At 45.8% G+C, this 17094-nt stretch overlaps 1 protein-coding gene across 5 annotated transcripts in view; it reads left to right on the forward strand.

Annotated features, from left to right (window-relative positions):
• Window positions 1–17094, forward strand: part of SYT2 (synaptotagmin 2) — a 168754-nt gene that overhangs the window by 132647 nt on the left and 19013 nt on the right. The window lies entirely within an intron of this gene.

Consider the following 17094-nt stretch of genomic DNA (forward strand, 5'->3'; position numbering starts at 1 on the left):
AGCCATCTTTTTCCATTTAATCTTGGTAACCACCCAATCTCCACCAAGATACCAAAATCAGGGAGGGCAACCCATCTTAATACCTCAATTGTGACCTTACTGTAGATATCAGTAGACTGACCTAAGCATTGAGCTATTAGAAATCAGGCTAGGTAACATAAAACCAAGCACTTGCTCAGGAGCGTGAGATGAGGTAGAAGGGGGCGAGGTGATGGAGTGGGTGCCTTGGAGGATTACCCTACTGCATAGTCATTTAGGGTCGGGTCAGGTCAGGGCCTCTTTGGCCCTGGAGGCCGCAGATCCTCTATCCTGGAGACCCGAGGCCAGAGTCTTGAGCCTGGAGCCCAGAGCCCCAAGTCTGGAGCCCAGAGCCTGGAGCCCAGAGCCGCAAGCGGAATTGCAGTGCTGCAGTCTGTGCAGTCAGTGTGGTGAGTCAGCACTTTCCCCCATTTCCTCTTGCACTCTGCTGCATTATTAACTCTCTGCGCTGCAGCCAACAGCCGGCAGGCAGCCAGCAGCCAGAGAAACCTCCAACATCTGCTCCCATCTGAGGAAGAGGGGAGAAATTCAGTCCTCCGCCCCCGACCGCCCACCCTCTCCCTATTCTGGTTCTTTCCCCTCTCCCAAGGGGACAATCCTTCAAGACTAGTGGCAGAGGCCAGGGGTTCTCCTCAACGAGGCCCATTAGCTGTCCCAGCAGCAGTCAGGTGGACCTGGGTTCTAATCCTGGCTCTGTCACTTGTCTGCTGGGTGACCTCGGGCAAGTCACTTAACTTCTCTGTGCCTGTAAAATAGGGATCAGTACCGTGAGTCCTATGCGAGACAGGGACTGTGTCCAATCTGATTAGTTTATATTTACCCCAGAGTTTAGTGCAGCACCTGGCACATAGTAAGTGCTTAACATATACCATCTTAAAAGAAAAATAGTACTTAAAGGGTACAGATTCAAGTGCCTAGGTGGTGTAGCAATCTACTGAATTTGGGATCAGTGTATTAAAATGTTGGTCTTTTCAGGCCCTGGTAGTTTCCAAGGCAAGTCCAGAAGGGCAGGAGCCCCATCCCCTTGGTGCTTGTTTCAAGGACTTCAGCCAATCAAGTGTGGGGGAGATAGCCTCTGGGCAGGTGGGAAGCGAACAGTCCATGCCTACGTTGGTATTGGGAGAAAGGGGTGTCTCTCCACGTCCCCCTTAGCCCGGCAAACCGTCACTCTCCCACTGGTTCTGGCTGGGAAACAGTTGTCACCAGGCAAGTCGCGAGGGCTGCTGCTTGCCTTGACTCTCCTCCTGGCTTTCTTCCCGGAGGGAGGGGTTGTTGGACCCAGAGGTAAAGGCATTCTTGCGAAGAAAGTCATTTGACAGTAATGTCGGCGCTGCAATGGCGAGTATTGGTCACTTGTTGGTTGCAGCCTGTAAGAAGTCAGGAAGTGTCAGTTCAGGAGGGCAGTGGGGTCAAGTGGGGGATTCTTTGTCCCTCACTTTCCTCTCCTGAGAACTCAAGGGTGTCCAGCAATGGGATTAGTGGAAATCTTGAGGTGGGAACAAAGCAGGTCATTCAGTGAATCCATCAGTGGTATTTATTGAGTGCTCACTGTGTGCAGAGCACTGTACTAAGCGCTTGGAGTACAGTACAACAGAGTTGGTAGACATGTTCCCTGCCCAGAAGGAGCTTGCAGGCAAGAAGGCGAGCAGCCCCTATCTCCTGATAGAATGACTGTCCAATTCCTCTATCCAATTCCAATCAATTAAGAATATTTATTAAGTGCTTACTCTGCGCAGACCACTGTGCTAAGTGTTTGGGAGTTTGGAGAGTTAGGATACAATAGAGTAAGGATACACAACACAGTTCTAATAACTGTGGTATTTGCTAAGAATTTACTGTGTGGTTGCTAAACACTGGGTTAGATACAAGATAATTAGGTCGGACCCAGTTCCTAACCCACATAGAGCTCATTTTCATTCATTTTCATTCATTCAATCATATTTATTGAGCGCTTACTGTGTGCAGAGCACTGTACTAAGTGCTTGGGAAGTACAAGTTGGCAACATATAGAGACGGTCCCTACCCAACAGTGGGCTCACAGTCTAGAACAGGGGGACAGAGAACAAAACAAAACATATTAACAAAATAAAATAAATAGAATAAACACGTACAAATAAATAATTAAATAAATAGAGTAATAGTAATAAAAAATAATAAAATAAATAAATAAATAAATATTGGTCATTGCCTAAGGGGAAAGGAGAACAGGTATTAAATCCCCATTTTACAGAAGAGGAAATTGAGGCCCAGAGAAGTTGTGACATCACACAGCAGGAAAGAAGCAGATACGGGATTAGAACCCAGGCCTCTTGACTCCCAGGCCCACGGTCTTCCAACTAGACTATAACATTTCCGAGTAAAAGTATTTTCCAGGTCACTCCCTAGCAGGAACCCCAGGTACCAGTCAACACTGGGTACCTTGTAATTGGCCTAACTCATTCCTGATCAGTGAGTGGGCAAATGGCTAAGCAGGCAAAGCTATGAGAAGGGAATCCCATCTGGGTTAAATATCTAAGCAGGAACTTACTTGTGGTCCATCCTATTAGGGCCAGGAACTCCCTTGGAGGGCTGGGAAGTGAAATGGGGAGCCCTAAGGCAAAGCCGGTGGGGTGAGGGGGGAGCTGAGGGTTGAGTCTGGAATCTAAATGAGCTTTCTACCATTCACCCCCTGCCCCCACCTCTCTCAAACCTGATCAGACAGCTGCTCCGCTGGATTCCCCACTTGCCAGGCGGCTGGGATTTCTCGTGCCGGCACCAGTGGAGCTTGAAATTAACACACGGCCATTTGCGTTTAACAACAGACAGAGCCATCTCTGGGAGCTTGTCAGTGGGGCTGAGGAATGGGCCAAATAGTGGGTCGGGGGAGGTAAGAGAGCACATCTGGACTGTGAGCCCACTGTTGGGTAGGGACCGTCTCTATATGTTGCCAACTTGGACTTCCCAAGTGCTTAGTACGGTGTTCTGCACACAGTAAGCGCTCAATAAATACGACTGAATGAATGAATCTGGGGAGCCTTTCCTAAAGCTGCCAGCTCTTGGGTGGCAGCACCGGATAGGCTCATCCAGAAAGGGGCAGAGGAGGCTCTACCTGGTTTACAAGCCTCCCATCATTGCCCAGGTCATCCCACCCCAATTTTTTAAGTGGCATTCGTTAACAATAATAATAATAATAATAAAGTAATAGTGTATTTATTAAGCACTTACCATGTGCTAAGCCCTGTTCTAAGCTCTGGGATAAATACAAGGTAATCATGTTGGACACAGTCCCTGTCCCATACAGGGCTCACAGTCTTAATCCCCATTTTACAGATGAGGGAACTGAGGCCCGGAGAAGTTAAGTGACTTATCCAACTACACACAGCAGACCAGTGGCGGAGATGGGATTCGAACCAAGTCTTCTGGCTCCCAGGCCCATGTTCTTTCCTCTAGGCCACTCTGTTAAGTGCTAAGCACTGCACTGAACACTGGAGTAGATACAAGCTAATCAGGTTGGACCCGGTCCCTGTGCCACATGGGGCTCACAGTCTTAAGAAGCAGCATGGCTCAGTGGGAAAAGCACGGGCTTTGGAGTCAGAGGTCATGGGTTCAAATCCTGGCTCCACCACAAGTCTGCTGTGTGACCTTGGGCAAGTCACTTAACTTCTCTGAGCCTGTTACCTCATCTGTAAAAAGGGGGATTAAGACTGTGAGCCCCATGTGGGACAACTTGATCACATTGTATCCCCCCCAGTGCTTAGAACAGTGCTTTGCACATAGTAAGCGCTTAACAAATGCCATCATTATTATTATTAATCCTCATTTTACAGAGGAGGTAACTGAGACAGAGAGAAGTGAAGTGACTTAACCCAGGTCACACAACAGAACATAAGCCAGACAAAACTGAGGACAAACAAAATCCGGAATTCCTGAAAAAAAGCATGCTACTGAATTATCAACATCACTGCCCAGCCCGCACCCTCTGCTCCTCTGCTGCTTACCTCCTCACCGTGCCTCGTTCTCGCCTGTCCCGCCGTCGATCCCCGGCCCACGTCCTTCCCCTGGCCTGGAATGCCCTCCCTCCACACATCTGCCAAGCTAGCTCTCTTCCTCCCTTCAAAGCCCTACTGAGAGCTCACCTCCTCCAGGAGGCCTTCCCAGACTGAGCCACCTTTTTCCTCTCCTCCTCCCCATCCCCCCCCACCCTACCTTCTTCCCCTCCCAACAGCACTTGTATATATTTGTACAGATTTACTACTCTATTTTACTTATACATATTTACTATTCTATTTATTTCGTTAATGATGTGCATGTAGCTATAATTCTATTTGTTCTGACAATTTTGACACCTGTCTCCATGTTTTGTTGTCTGTCTCCCCCTTCTAGACTGTGAGCCCGTTGTTGGGTAGAGACCGTCTCTATATGTTGCTGACTTGTATTTCCCAAGCGCTTAGTACAGTGCTCTGCACACAGTAAGTGCTCAATAAATACGATTGATTGAATGAATGAAAAGTGGCAGTCGTAGGATTAGAACCCATGTCCATGGTCTTTGCAATAGGCTGTGCTGCTTCTTCCAGTTCCCCCAGAAATGCCCTCCCCGGCTCCTCTTCACCAAACCATTATCCTTCTCATCCTGCACTTTGAGACTGAAAACCCACTTCTTCCAGGAACCCTTCCCAGATTAACTCCCCCGCAAACTGGGATTTTTCCAGCCATGCCAGAAACCTCTCTGTCCACCTCTGTAAATGATCAATCAATCAATCAATCAATCAAGGGTATTTACTGGGCAGTTACTGTGTGCAGAGCTCTGTAATAAGTTCTTGTGAGAGTCCAGTATGACAGAGTTGGTAGACACATTCCCTGCCCACAGAAAGTTTACAATCTAGAGATTATGCTATTAGTAATACTGTGTTGGTGGCTTTGCAGTTTGCAGCTTTGGTTTTTGGCAGTGACTTGCTGCTCTGTGACTTGCAGAAGGTAGAAATTGATCTCAAAACTGCAAAAGGCAAAATTAAGGGTCCAGACCGTCTTACCAGACTCTCTCACTCTTGGATGGCTCCTTCTCCTCTGCCTTCACACATGCCCTTGATTCCCTTCTCCTAAAAATCCAAAAAAATAAAAAGCAAACCTTCTCTGAGCCCCAGTGCTCCATCCAGCTATTGCCTCATCCCCTTCTTCCCATTCCTATTCAAACTCTGGGAATGGACTGTAGACACCCAATACCGCCACTTCAATCAATGTCAGTCAATCAATCAATGGTATTTATTGAGTGCTACTGAAGGCAGAACACCTTATTAATTACTTGGAAGAGTATAATACAATAAGCCCTCCTTGACCCTCTAAATTCTGATTTTGGTCCCCTTGACTCCATTGAGACCACACATTTCAAGGTCACCACTTATATTCGTCTCTACAGATCTAACAGATTTCACTCTACACGAATCCTCTTTTACCTTCTCCAGGAAACACTATCTAACCTTGTTTTTCTGACCAATTCCCTCCCAGCTCTCTTATCTTTCTGACTGATCCTTCTTAGTCTCATTAATTAATTAATTCATTCATTCATTCATTCACTCATTCGTGTTTATTGAGTGCTTACTGTGTGCAGAGCATTGTACTAAGCACTTGGTAAGTACAAATCGGCAACATATAGATACGGTCCCTACCCAACAAAGGGCTCAAAGTCTAGAAGGGGGAGACAGACAACGAAACAAAACAAGTAGACAGGTGTCAATAACATCAGAATAAATAGAATTATAGCTACATATACATCATTAATAAAATAGAGTAATAAATATGTACAAATATATACATATATACAAATATATGTCTCTTTCATTGGTTCTTTCTCCAGCTCCAACCCATATCTGTGGAGGTCCCTCAGGGCTCAGTTCTGGGTCCCCTTCTATTCTCCACTGAGAATCAGCATGGCCTAATGAAAAGAATAAGGACCTGGGAATCCGAGGACCTGGTTTCTAATCCTGGCTCCGCACATCACTTGTCCTATGCCTGATCTTGGGCAAGTCACCTAACTTCTCTGTGTCTCAGTTACCTCAAAATGGGGATTAAATCCTATTCCCTCCCACCTAGATTGTAAACCCAATGTGGGACAAGGACTGTGTTCAAACTGATAACCTTTCATTTACTTCAGCACTTAGAACAATGCCTGGCTCCTAGTAAGTGCTTAACAAATACCATAATTATTAATAATTATTAGTATTACACCCAACCCCTTGGACAACTCATTCTCCACAGCTCCAACTACCACCGCGATGAGAATGACTCTCAAATCTAAACTCCAGCCTTGACCTTTCTCCTTTCCCGGAGTCTCTCATTTCTTCCTGCCTCCAAGACATCTCTAAAAGGACGTGCCCTTGACACCTCAAGCTCAATATGTCCCTAACTGAACTCTTCATCTTCCCAATCTTATCTTTTCTGTGTGGTCCAGGACCTTTCCCAGATCATCTATGCACCAAACTGGTAGACTTGTCCTTGGAGATGATGCACCAACTGCATCCATGAGTTTGAGGGTCTTTGAGAGAGAATATCTGGCACACTCTGCCTAAGGAGCTTCTGTGGGACACTTTTTCTGAGTCCTGGTCATATATATGTCTGCTATGTGACCTTAGGGAAGTCACTTCTCTTCTCTGGACCTCAATTCCCTCCTCTGTAAAATGGGGATTTAAACTCTGAGCCCCTTGTGGGACAGGGACTGACCAACCCGATTTGCTTGTATCCACCCCAGCACTTAGTACAGTGCTTGGCATATATATAGTAAGTGCTTAACAAATATTATTATTATTATTTTTATTATTATTATATGGATGGACATAACTCAGACATCAGTGATTAAGAGAGGAAAGGTGTTCTACCTCTAGCAGGACATGAGCCTGAACTGCTTTTGCAGTAGTGGTGATGGTTTGCACTGTAACTATTCAATCAATCAATCCTATTTATTGAGCACTTACTGCCTGCAGAGCGCTGTACTAATGGAGTTTGGGGAAGGAATGGAGAAGGAAGGTAAGAGAACCCTCATCACTGGTCTCCCCTAAATAGTGCCATTTCTTCCTCTGTGCTGTCCTCATCATCACCATTGTCAATTCCTGAGGCCCTGCTCCTCTAGACTGTTAGCTCATTGTGGTCAAGGAATGCGTCTGTTATAGTGTCATATTGTACTCTCCCAAATGCTTAGTACAGTGCTCTGCACATGGTAAATGCTCAATAAATAGGATTGATTGATTGGAGCTCAAGCACTGTGCTAGGCTCTTGGAAGTCTACAACATCTGTAAAAATGCTCCACCTCATCCTCATCTAGTTCCTTTATTTCCTCTCCTTCTCTTCCATTCTTCCTTTCCCCTCCCTTATCCTTCTTCCCTGCTCCCTCCCTCTTCCCTTCTCTTCTCTCCTCCTTCTCCTTCCTTCCCCTCCTCCTCCCTTCTTTTCTCCCTTGCTCTGTTTTTTGCTATCGCTTATAGAACAACCCTAGAGTGCAATCTTCAGTCAGAGCTCTCCCAATGAAACACTCTCCGAGAACCAGCAAGCAGTTTGTTGTCAGCAGTCTGCAGGAGCTCAGGCTCATCCATCCCTGCTACTGGGAGGATGGTCAAGGGGAAGGAAGACCTGTTGCCCACCCTCAAGTTGTTGACAGTCTAATGGGGGAGATGAGGCTAGCACAGATACAGAAACATTCAAATAAATTTCAAACAGGAGAGGACAGACTGTAAACTCGCCCCTCTGGACTGCTTACTGTGGACAGGGGATGTGTCTACCAACTCTGTTATATTGTACTCTCCCAAACACTTATTACGTTGCTTTGCACACAGTAAGCGCTTAATAAATATGACCGATCGATTGATATACAAAGACTCTGAGAGCACAAACAACAGAAACAAATGCTGAGGCTTTAAACTAAGTGGGATTATTCTAAGATGGCTTTTGGAGGACATAAGGTTTCAGGAATGTTTTGTACCTGGAGAAGTACCTGGATTGGTGGAGAAGGGGTCAGAGTGGGAGAATGCAACTGGTTATGGTTCCAGGATGGGAGAGGAACCTGGGTCAAAGCTTTAGGGGAGGGAATGGGATCCCAGTATACTGGGAGCAACTGAAGTTGGAGATGGAGGAAGTGATGGGATTTGGGAAAAAGCATGAGGCTGGGAGTCAGAAGGACCTGGGTTCAAATCCCAGCTCCACAAATGGTCTGCTGTATGACCTTGGGCAAGACTCTTAACTTACCTGTGCCTCAGTTACCTCACCTGTAAAATGGGGATCACTACTGTGAGCCCATGTGGGACATGGACTGTGTCCAACCTAATTTGCTTGATTCCACCCCAGAACTTAGTACAGTGCCTGGCATTAAAGTAAGCACTTAACAAAAACCTTCAAGGGCTCAGTGGCAAAGGCCACTTGGGGGTTTCCTGTTGGTCTGGGGCTTATCTTCTCCCCTCTGACTCCAGAAGAGATGCTGGCTGGGATTTCAAAGGGAGAGTGAGCACTTTCTAGAAACAAGGTGTCACTGGGTGACCAGAATTTATCCTTGATTTTCTAGGCCTGATTTTAGATCAGGTTTACAAAGATTCGACAAAGTAAGGACAGGTTTGGTTTGTTATTTGGAGCTGTGGCTGAGTCTTTGTATCCAGTTCATTTAGCCTCTACTGGCCCACAGAGGGCTGGTTTTAACACAGTGTTGGATTCAAGGCTTATGAAATTGGGAAAACACTCAACTACAGAAGAAATGGAATAAAATGAGACCATAGCAAGGCCATTCTGACCCAGACCAGATGGCTCAGGAACCTCAATATTATCAATCAATGGTATTGTTTGAATGCTTACTCCTAATGATAATAATAATAATAATGATAATAATAATAATAATAATAATAATGATAATAATAATAATAATAATTGTAGTGTTTGTTAAGCAATCCTGGGTTTCCAGTAGTGTCAGCACAAAGTTCTAGGAGGAGCAGGGTGATGGTTGCTCTTTATGATGACTACCTTCAGGGTGAAATGAACGTACATACTTGCACCCTAAAAACCTGACTAAGCCCGCCTATCCTCTTCTCCCACTCCCTTCTATAACACCCTGACTTGCTCCCTTTGTTCATCTCCCCTCCCAGCCCCACTTATGCACATATCTGTAATTTATTTATTCATATTAATGTATGTCTCCCCCTCTAGACTCTAAGCTTGTTGTGGTCAGGGAATGTGTCTGTTGTATTGATAATGTAATAATAATCATCACCATAATTATGGTATTTGTTAAGTGTTTTCTACATACCAAGCACTATTCTGAGTGCTGGAGTAGATACTTAATCCTCATTTTGCAGATGAGGTAAACTGAGGCATAAAGTTAAGTAGCTTGCCCAAGGTCACACAGCTGACAAGTAATGGAGCCGGGATCAGAACCCATGTCCTCTAACTCCCAAGCTTGTGCTCTTTCCTCTAAGGCACACTGCTTCTCTCTCCCAAGTGCTTAGTACAATGCTCTGCACACAGTAGGCACTCAATAAATACAACTGACTGACTGGCTTTGGTCATGAATTTAGTCAAACGTCTCTTGAATCTACTGATAATTTTAGTCTGGCCAACTTCCTGCTGAGACCAACTCCATTCACTTCCTACCCACTGCCTGAAGAAGGTTTTCCTTGTGTTGTCTTGAACCCATCACCTTCAAGCCTCAGTGAATATCCCTTTGTCTTGGCATTGAGGGATGTGGCGATGGGAATTCCACATTGGCCCAACCACATACTTCATAATTGTATTTCTCTTTTTCTTTGTTCTAGCCTCATTTTAGGAGAAGGTAAGAAAAGAAAGAAGTGAAGGGCAGCAAGCATTAGTGGATAGAGCACAGGGTTGGGAATCAGAGGACCTGGTTTCTAATCCTGTCTCTGCCACTTGTCTGCTCCATGACCTTGGACAAATCACTTAACTTCTCTGTACCTCACTTACCTCATCTGTAAGTTGTTACCAACTTGTACTTCCAAGTGCTTAGTACAGTGCTCTGCACACAGTAAGTGCTCAATAAATATGACTGAATGAATGAATCTGTAAAATGTGGTTTAAGACTATAGGCCCCATGTGGGACATGGACTGTGACCAACTTGATTAGCTTACATCTAACCCAGCACTTAATATAGTGCCTGGCACATAGTAAGCGCTTAACTAATACCATTTTTTAAAAAAACAAGAGAGGACATTCAGCAACCAGGTCACTGAGTCCAAGCTACTAGAAGACAGGGTTCACGTCTATTGTTCTCTCCCAAGCACTTAGTACAGTGCTCAAGGGTAAGCCTTCAAAAACACAATTGACTGACATCAGGACATGAAGTGGGGGCTGTTTTCCAGTAACATTTCCCCTCCTACAAAGACCACCAGAAATACAGCTCTTTCAAAGAGGTGCATCTCAGTAGATAGAGTCAAAGATTGGTTTCTCATTCCAGCTTTGCCCTGCTTCACCTTAAGACCTTGACAAAACCCATCTATCTATCACTACTCCTCTGTCTTATTCTCTGGCAAATGGGACTTCAGCATGGCCATTGTATTTCCTGCCTGTCACACAGCATTTGGACAAAGCCCTGGGTTTGGCATTTCCTGTCTCGCTGCTATAAATTTGTGCTGTTCATAAAAGCACATTCTGCACCCTGAATCATTCTTCTCTCCATTCTCCCTAGCACATTGTTCTCGGAATGTTAGTTCTAGACCATGGCTAGCCGGCATCTCACTTGCTGGCCCCAAGGGTGATGACTTCAAGCAGGTGCCACTGTATTTCTTGGTGTTAATCTTCCTGGCTTCTCAGAAAGCCTGACAGATTCTTGGAGAAGGAGCTTGCTTCCCAGGAAATTAATGACGACCTCAACACAGAACAATTAATGACTACAGGCATCTCTGAGCTCCCTCAGTAGAACCAGCGTGTCATAGTGGATAGAGCCCAGGCCTGTGTGTGTCAGAAGGACCTAGGTTTATGTCCCATCTCTGCCACTTTTCTGCTGTGTGACCTTGGGCAAGTCACTTAACTTCTCTGGGCCCTGAGGCTTCCTGCTCAGGAACCCATCTGCTTCCTGGCATGACACAATACAATGTCTGGTCTATGTGCCAAACACCATACTAAGAACTGAGGTCAATACAAGATAATCAGGTGGATACAGTCTCTGTCTCACATGAAGCTCACAGTCTAAATAAGAGGGAGAACATGTCTTGAATCCCCATTTTACAGATAAGGAAACTGAGGCCCAGAGAAGAGAAGTGACTTGCCCAAGGTCACACAGCAAACAGGAAGCTGAGCCCGGATTAGATTAGGTCCTCTGAATCCCAGACCTGTGCTCTTTCCATTTTTTTATGGCATTTATTAAGCACTTACTATGTGCAAGGCACTGTTCTAAGTGCTGGAGAGGTTACGAGGCAATCAGGTTGTCCCATGGGGGGCTCACAGTCTTCATCCCCATTTTCCAGATGAGGGAACGGAGGCACAGAGAAGTTTAGTGACTTGCCCAAAGTCACACAGCTGACAATTGGCAGACACTTGACATTTCCATGAGGCCACACTGCAGATTCCCCGTGTTCCCTTGTAATAATAAAGCCCTGGCCACTGCTTAGGGAATGTTGGTGAAACCGACACCTGGGAGATTTAGGGGCAAGATTTTAAGGGCTCTATGTGTGCACTAAGGAGAGAATTCAATTTAGCATCATCACTGATCTGTGTTTGCAAGGGTTTGGAGTGTTTCCGATCTTTGGGTGCTTCTGTTCCTGCCATTAGTCAGGCTCTGACATCCCTGCTGCTCAACTATACCGGAGAATGAGAATCCTGCCCCGTGTCTCTATGGAGCAGCTCCCAACCCCATCTGTTGGAAATTTTTTTTTAATGGTATTTGTTAAGAGCTTACTCTGTGCCAGGCAGTGAACTAAGCGCTGGGGTAGATACAAGCTAAGCAGGTTGGACATAGTACCTGTCCTTCGTGGGGCTCCCCAGTCTTAATCCCCATTTTGCAAATGAGGAAACTGAGGCACAGAGAAGTTAAGTGATTTGCCCAAGGTCACACAGCAAAGTGGTGAAGTCAGAATTAGAACCCAGGGCCTCTGATTTCCAGGCCTGTGTTCTTTTCACTAGACCACACTGCTTCTCAGAATTCTGTGTGAACCAGGGACTAACTTCGTGCTGAGCTACTAGTCATTATTATTAAGTGTTGTCAAGTCACTTCCGATTCATTGTGACTCCATGGATATACTTTCTCCAGTACATCCTGTCCTCTGCCATAATCTGCAACTTTTCTAATGGTTCTTCTGTTATTGTTGTTATAGTCTCTATCCATCTAGCTACTGGTCTGCTTCTTCCACGTTTTCCCTGGACTTTTCCTAGCATTAGTGTCTTCTCCAGAGAATTAGTCCTCCTGATTATGTGTCCAAAATATGCTAATCAATCAATCAGTCAATCAATCATATTTATTGAGCACTTGTGTGCAGAGCGCTGTACTAAGCACTTGGGAAGTACAAGCTGGCAACATATAGAGATGGTTCCTACCCAACAGTGGGCTCACAGTCTAGAAGGGGGAGACAGAGAAAAAAACAAAGCATATTAACAAAATAAAATAAATAGAATAGATATGTACAAGTAAAATAAATAGAGTAATAAATATGTACAAACATATATACATATAATCTAGTTCTAGACATGACTTGGGAAAAAGATCTCTGAGCCTCAGTTCACTGTGCCTTCAAATCATCGGCTCAATGTGTACTGGCCGCCGAAAAGCCTGACAAAATGCTGGGCATTTTCAGGAAGGGCAAAAAAAGCAAATTCATTCAATTACATTTATTGAGCACTTACTGCATGCAGAACTCTGTACTAAGTGCTCGGAAGAGTATAGTAAAACAATAAACAGACACATTCCGTGTCCACAACAAACTTCCCCAAGGGCAGTTTCAGGCAGAGTCTGAGATCTTTAAGATGTTTCAGATCAAGGCTCTCTGAGGAGGTCATTGTGCCTCCAGACAGTTTTCCAACCCTCAGGCACAGGAGTTTAGTTTTGGAGAGAAAGAAAGGAATGCTAAACCAGATCCAAATGCTTAAGCACTACAAGACAGGCAGGCTTCAGGTTGTACACAAAGTACCACAAATCCACGAGCAGACTTCCTGCTTGTGAGTGTTCTGAGTGTGTGTACTCGCAAGTCAGCATGTGGAAAGACCCTCCAACAAGGCTGCTGGACCCTGACTCAACAGGTAGGGTTTGTCAGTGGTGGGAGGTGAAGGGAGGGTGGGGAGAAAAAGAAAAAGAGAAAGAGAGAGAGACAGAAACAGAGAGAGAGAGAGAGAGAGATTTTTCCCTCTCCTGAATAGAAAAGTTGCTCCATTCTCTAATGGGGCCCCAGGGAAGATGCTTTATTACTGATGAACTCAGCGGACCAGGAGAAGAAGTCAATGGAAATGTTCCTTCCACTGGAGTCAAACCAGATGGCAATAATCACCAGGTTCTCTTGCTTCTCTTTTCAGAGGTCATGTACTTGATAGCGTCTCATCTTCTAGTCAATCGGTAGCATTTATTCAGCCCCTCCTGTGTGCTAAACACTGTACTATACATGTGAGAGAGTATACAAGGAGTGGAACTTACACCCCACTTCCCTTAAGGAGGCTGTACTGGTCCCCTGGTTTCAAGAGGAAATCTTCCAGCTGCTCAGAAAATGCCCATTCCAATGCTGGTAAGAACACAGATCTAGAAGTCCGATGACTGGAGTTTTAATCCCAGCTCTGCCAACTGCTTGCTATGTGACTTTGGGCAAGTCTCTTAACTTCTCTGTGCCTCAGCTTCCTCAACTGAAAAATGGGGGTTGAATACCTGTTCTCCCTCCTACTTAGTCTGTGAGCCTCATGCGGGACAGGGACTGGGTCTGGCCTAATTAACCACCCCAGAGCTTAGAACAGTGTTTGACACTGTTAACACTTAATAACTTAATAACACTTAATAAACACTTAACAAATCCAACAAAAAAAATGATCTTGTCACAGTACTGATTAGCTCAGCTGAATTGGACTTTTCTGTTTTCCTGCTTGCCCCTTTCCCCACAGGAATTCTCCCCATCTCTCATCAAGCATTACCTTCCTGGAGATCTTCATTATCACCTCATTAATGGGACTCCCCCTTCACCACCAAGTTTCTCATTAGAGACAGATTCTCAAAGTCCTGCCTCTGAGAGCATCATTGATCTCCTTCTTCCACCTTATTAATGCTTCTGCTTTCTCTCTAGTCCTGCATTTCCTCCCTCCCTCCACTCGATTAGCCAGAAACCTTCCTTGCTTCCTATGAGAGTTTGAGGATCAGGAAGGTGTTTCATATTCAGCTGCTCCCCTGTGCTCCCCTGCCAGTCCCACCAGGTTCTCCGGCTCCTTGACTTCTCTTTTACTCCCAGAAGGACCCCAAACTCCTGTGACCTCAGGCTCAGCCCTTCTGTTCACTTAGGGCTTTTGGATTCTTGCCCCATTAATCTGGGGATGCTGTGATTTGCATTCCATTTCCAGATATTTGTCTGCTCATGTCAAGGAGAATTCCCTCCAATTACATAGCCTAAGGCAAAATAAAATGAGCTTTAGCATCTCCATCAGAGCATAGGGCAGGCACAGCTGAAAGGCAGGACCAGTTTTGGAACCCGAGAAGTGGAGCTGGAGGTTGGGGCAGGTGAGGAAATGGGTGGAAAGGGGTTGGGGTGAATCTCCCTCTTGCCTCTCCCCATGTGGGGATGTTCTGGGAGAGAGAGGGGAAGCTGGGCTCTCTGCTCTGTAAGCTCCTTATAGGCAGCGAACTTGTCTACAAATTCTGTTGTATTGTAGTCTCCCAAGTGCTTAATACAGTGCTCTGCACATAGTAAGCACTCAATAAATACCACTGATTGATTGACTGATCATCCCAGGAGACCAAGTCAGTGGGTGGGACACTGGGGTCCTGGAACCAAGGCCAAACTGTGGAAGGGGGCAGAGGAGTAGCGTGGCCTAGTGGAAAAAGCACGGGCTTTGGAGTCAGAGGAACTGGGTTCTAATCCCAGCTCTGTCAGTTGCATGCTGTGTGACTTTAGGTAAGTCACTTAACTTCTCTGTATCTCAGTTTTCTCAATTGTAATGTAGAATTCAATCCCACTGAAATAGGGATTCAATCCCTCTCAGTGGAAGGGTACAGCGCCTAGGCTCCCATGCTTAGGAGCTGAAAGAAATCAGGCCCTGGGCCTGTTGAGAAGCAGATGCAGGGTCTAAACAGCTGTTGGTCAAAGATGCTCATGAAGTTCCTTCTTAGGGACAGGGACTGTGTCTGACCTACTGAGAGCTCACCTCCTCCAGGAGGCCTTCCCAGACTGAGCCCCTTCCTTCCTCTCCCCCTCGTCCCCCTCTCCATCCCCCCCATCTTACCTCCTTCCCTTCCCCACAGCACCTGTATATATGTATATATGTTGGTACATATTTATTACTCTATTTATTTTACTTGTACATATCTATTCTGTTTATTTTATTTTGTTAGTATGTTTGGTTTTGTTCTCTGTCTCCCCCTTTTAGACTGTGAGCCCACTGTTGGGTAGGGACTGTCTCTATATGTTGCCAATTTGTACTTCCCAAGCGCTTAGTACAGTGCTCTGCACACAGTAAGCGCTCAATAAATACGATTGATGATGATGATGACCTAAGTTGTATCTACCCCAGTGCTTAGAACAGTGTTTGACACAAAGTGCTTAACAAATACCATTAAAAAATGAAGAACCTAAGAAAAACTGTCCTGTTTCTCAATTGCAAAGACCCTGGTGTCAGGAGGCCCAATCCACTCACTGACCTGGAGATGAACAAAAACTCCTCTCCATTGACTTCAAAGCACCCCATCACTTCACCTCGCTTCTCTCCTTCTACAACCCAGCCCACACACTCTTTCCAGCTTCAAAGCCTTACTGAAGGCACATCACCTCCAAGAGGTCTTCCCAGGCTAAGCCCCACTTTTCCTCATCTCCCACTCCCTTCTGCATCACCCTGACTTGCTCCCTTTGCTTTTCCTTCCTCCCAGCCCCCAAACACTTGTGCACATATCTGTGATTTCCTTCCCGTCTCACAAGCCAGCAACCTTGTTGTCATCCTCGACTCTGCTCTCTCGTTCACCCCTCACATCCAATCCATCACCAAAATCTGCCGGCCTCACCTCTGCAACATTGCCAAGATCCGCCCTTTCCTCTCCATCCAAACTGTTACCCTGCTGTTCAATCTCTCATCCTATCCCCACTGGATTACTGCATCAGCCTCCTCTCTGATCTCCCATCCTCCTGTCTCTCCCCACTTCAGTCTATACTTCACGCCACTGCTCAGATCATCTTTGTGCAGACATGCTCTGGGCATGTTACGCCCCTCCTCAAAAATCTCCAGTGGTTGCCAGTCAACCTACGCATCAGGCAAAAACTCCTCACTTTCAGCTTCAAGGCTGTCCATCACCTTGCCCCCTCCTACCTCACCTCCCTTCTTTCCTTCTACAGCCCAGCCTGCACCCTCCGCTCCTCTGCCACTATCCTCCTCACTGTGTCTCGTTCTTGCCTGTCCTGCCGTCGACCCCCAGCCCATGTCCTCCCCCTGGCCTGGAATGCCCTCCCTCCGCACACCCACCAAGCTAGCTCTCTTCCTCCCTTCAAAGCTCTACTGAGAGCTCACCTCCTCCAGGAGGCCTTCCCACACTGAGCCCCCTCCTTCCTCTCCCCCTCCCCCTACCCTACCTCCTTCCCCTCCCCACAGCACCTGTATATTTGTTTGTACAGATTTATTACTCTATTTATTTTACTTGAACATATTTACTATTCATTTTATTTTGTTAATATGTTTTGCTTTGTTGTCTATCTCCCCCTTCTAGACTGTGAGCCTGTTGTTGGGTAAGGACCGTCTCTATATGTTGCCAACTTGTACTTCCCAAGCGCTTAGTACAGTGCTCTGCACACAGTAAGTGCTCAATAAATACGATTGTATGAATGAATGACTTTATTTATATTGATGTCTGTGTCCCCAAATCTAGCCTGTGAGTTTACTGTGGGCAGGGAATGTCACTGTTTATTGCTGTATTGTACTTTCCCAAGCTCTTT

Source organism: Tachyglossus aculeatus, chromosome 7 (assembly GCF_015852505.1).
Source record: "Tachyglossus aculeatus isolate mTacAcu1 chromosome 7, mTacAcu1.pri, whole genome shotgun sequence".
In the NCBI taxonomy this organism is placed as follows: Eukaryota; Metazoa; Chordata; class Mammalia; order Monotremata; family Tachyglossidae; genus Tachyglossus; species Tachyglossus aculeatus.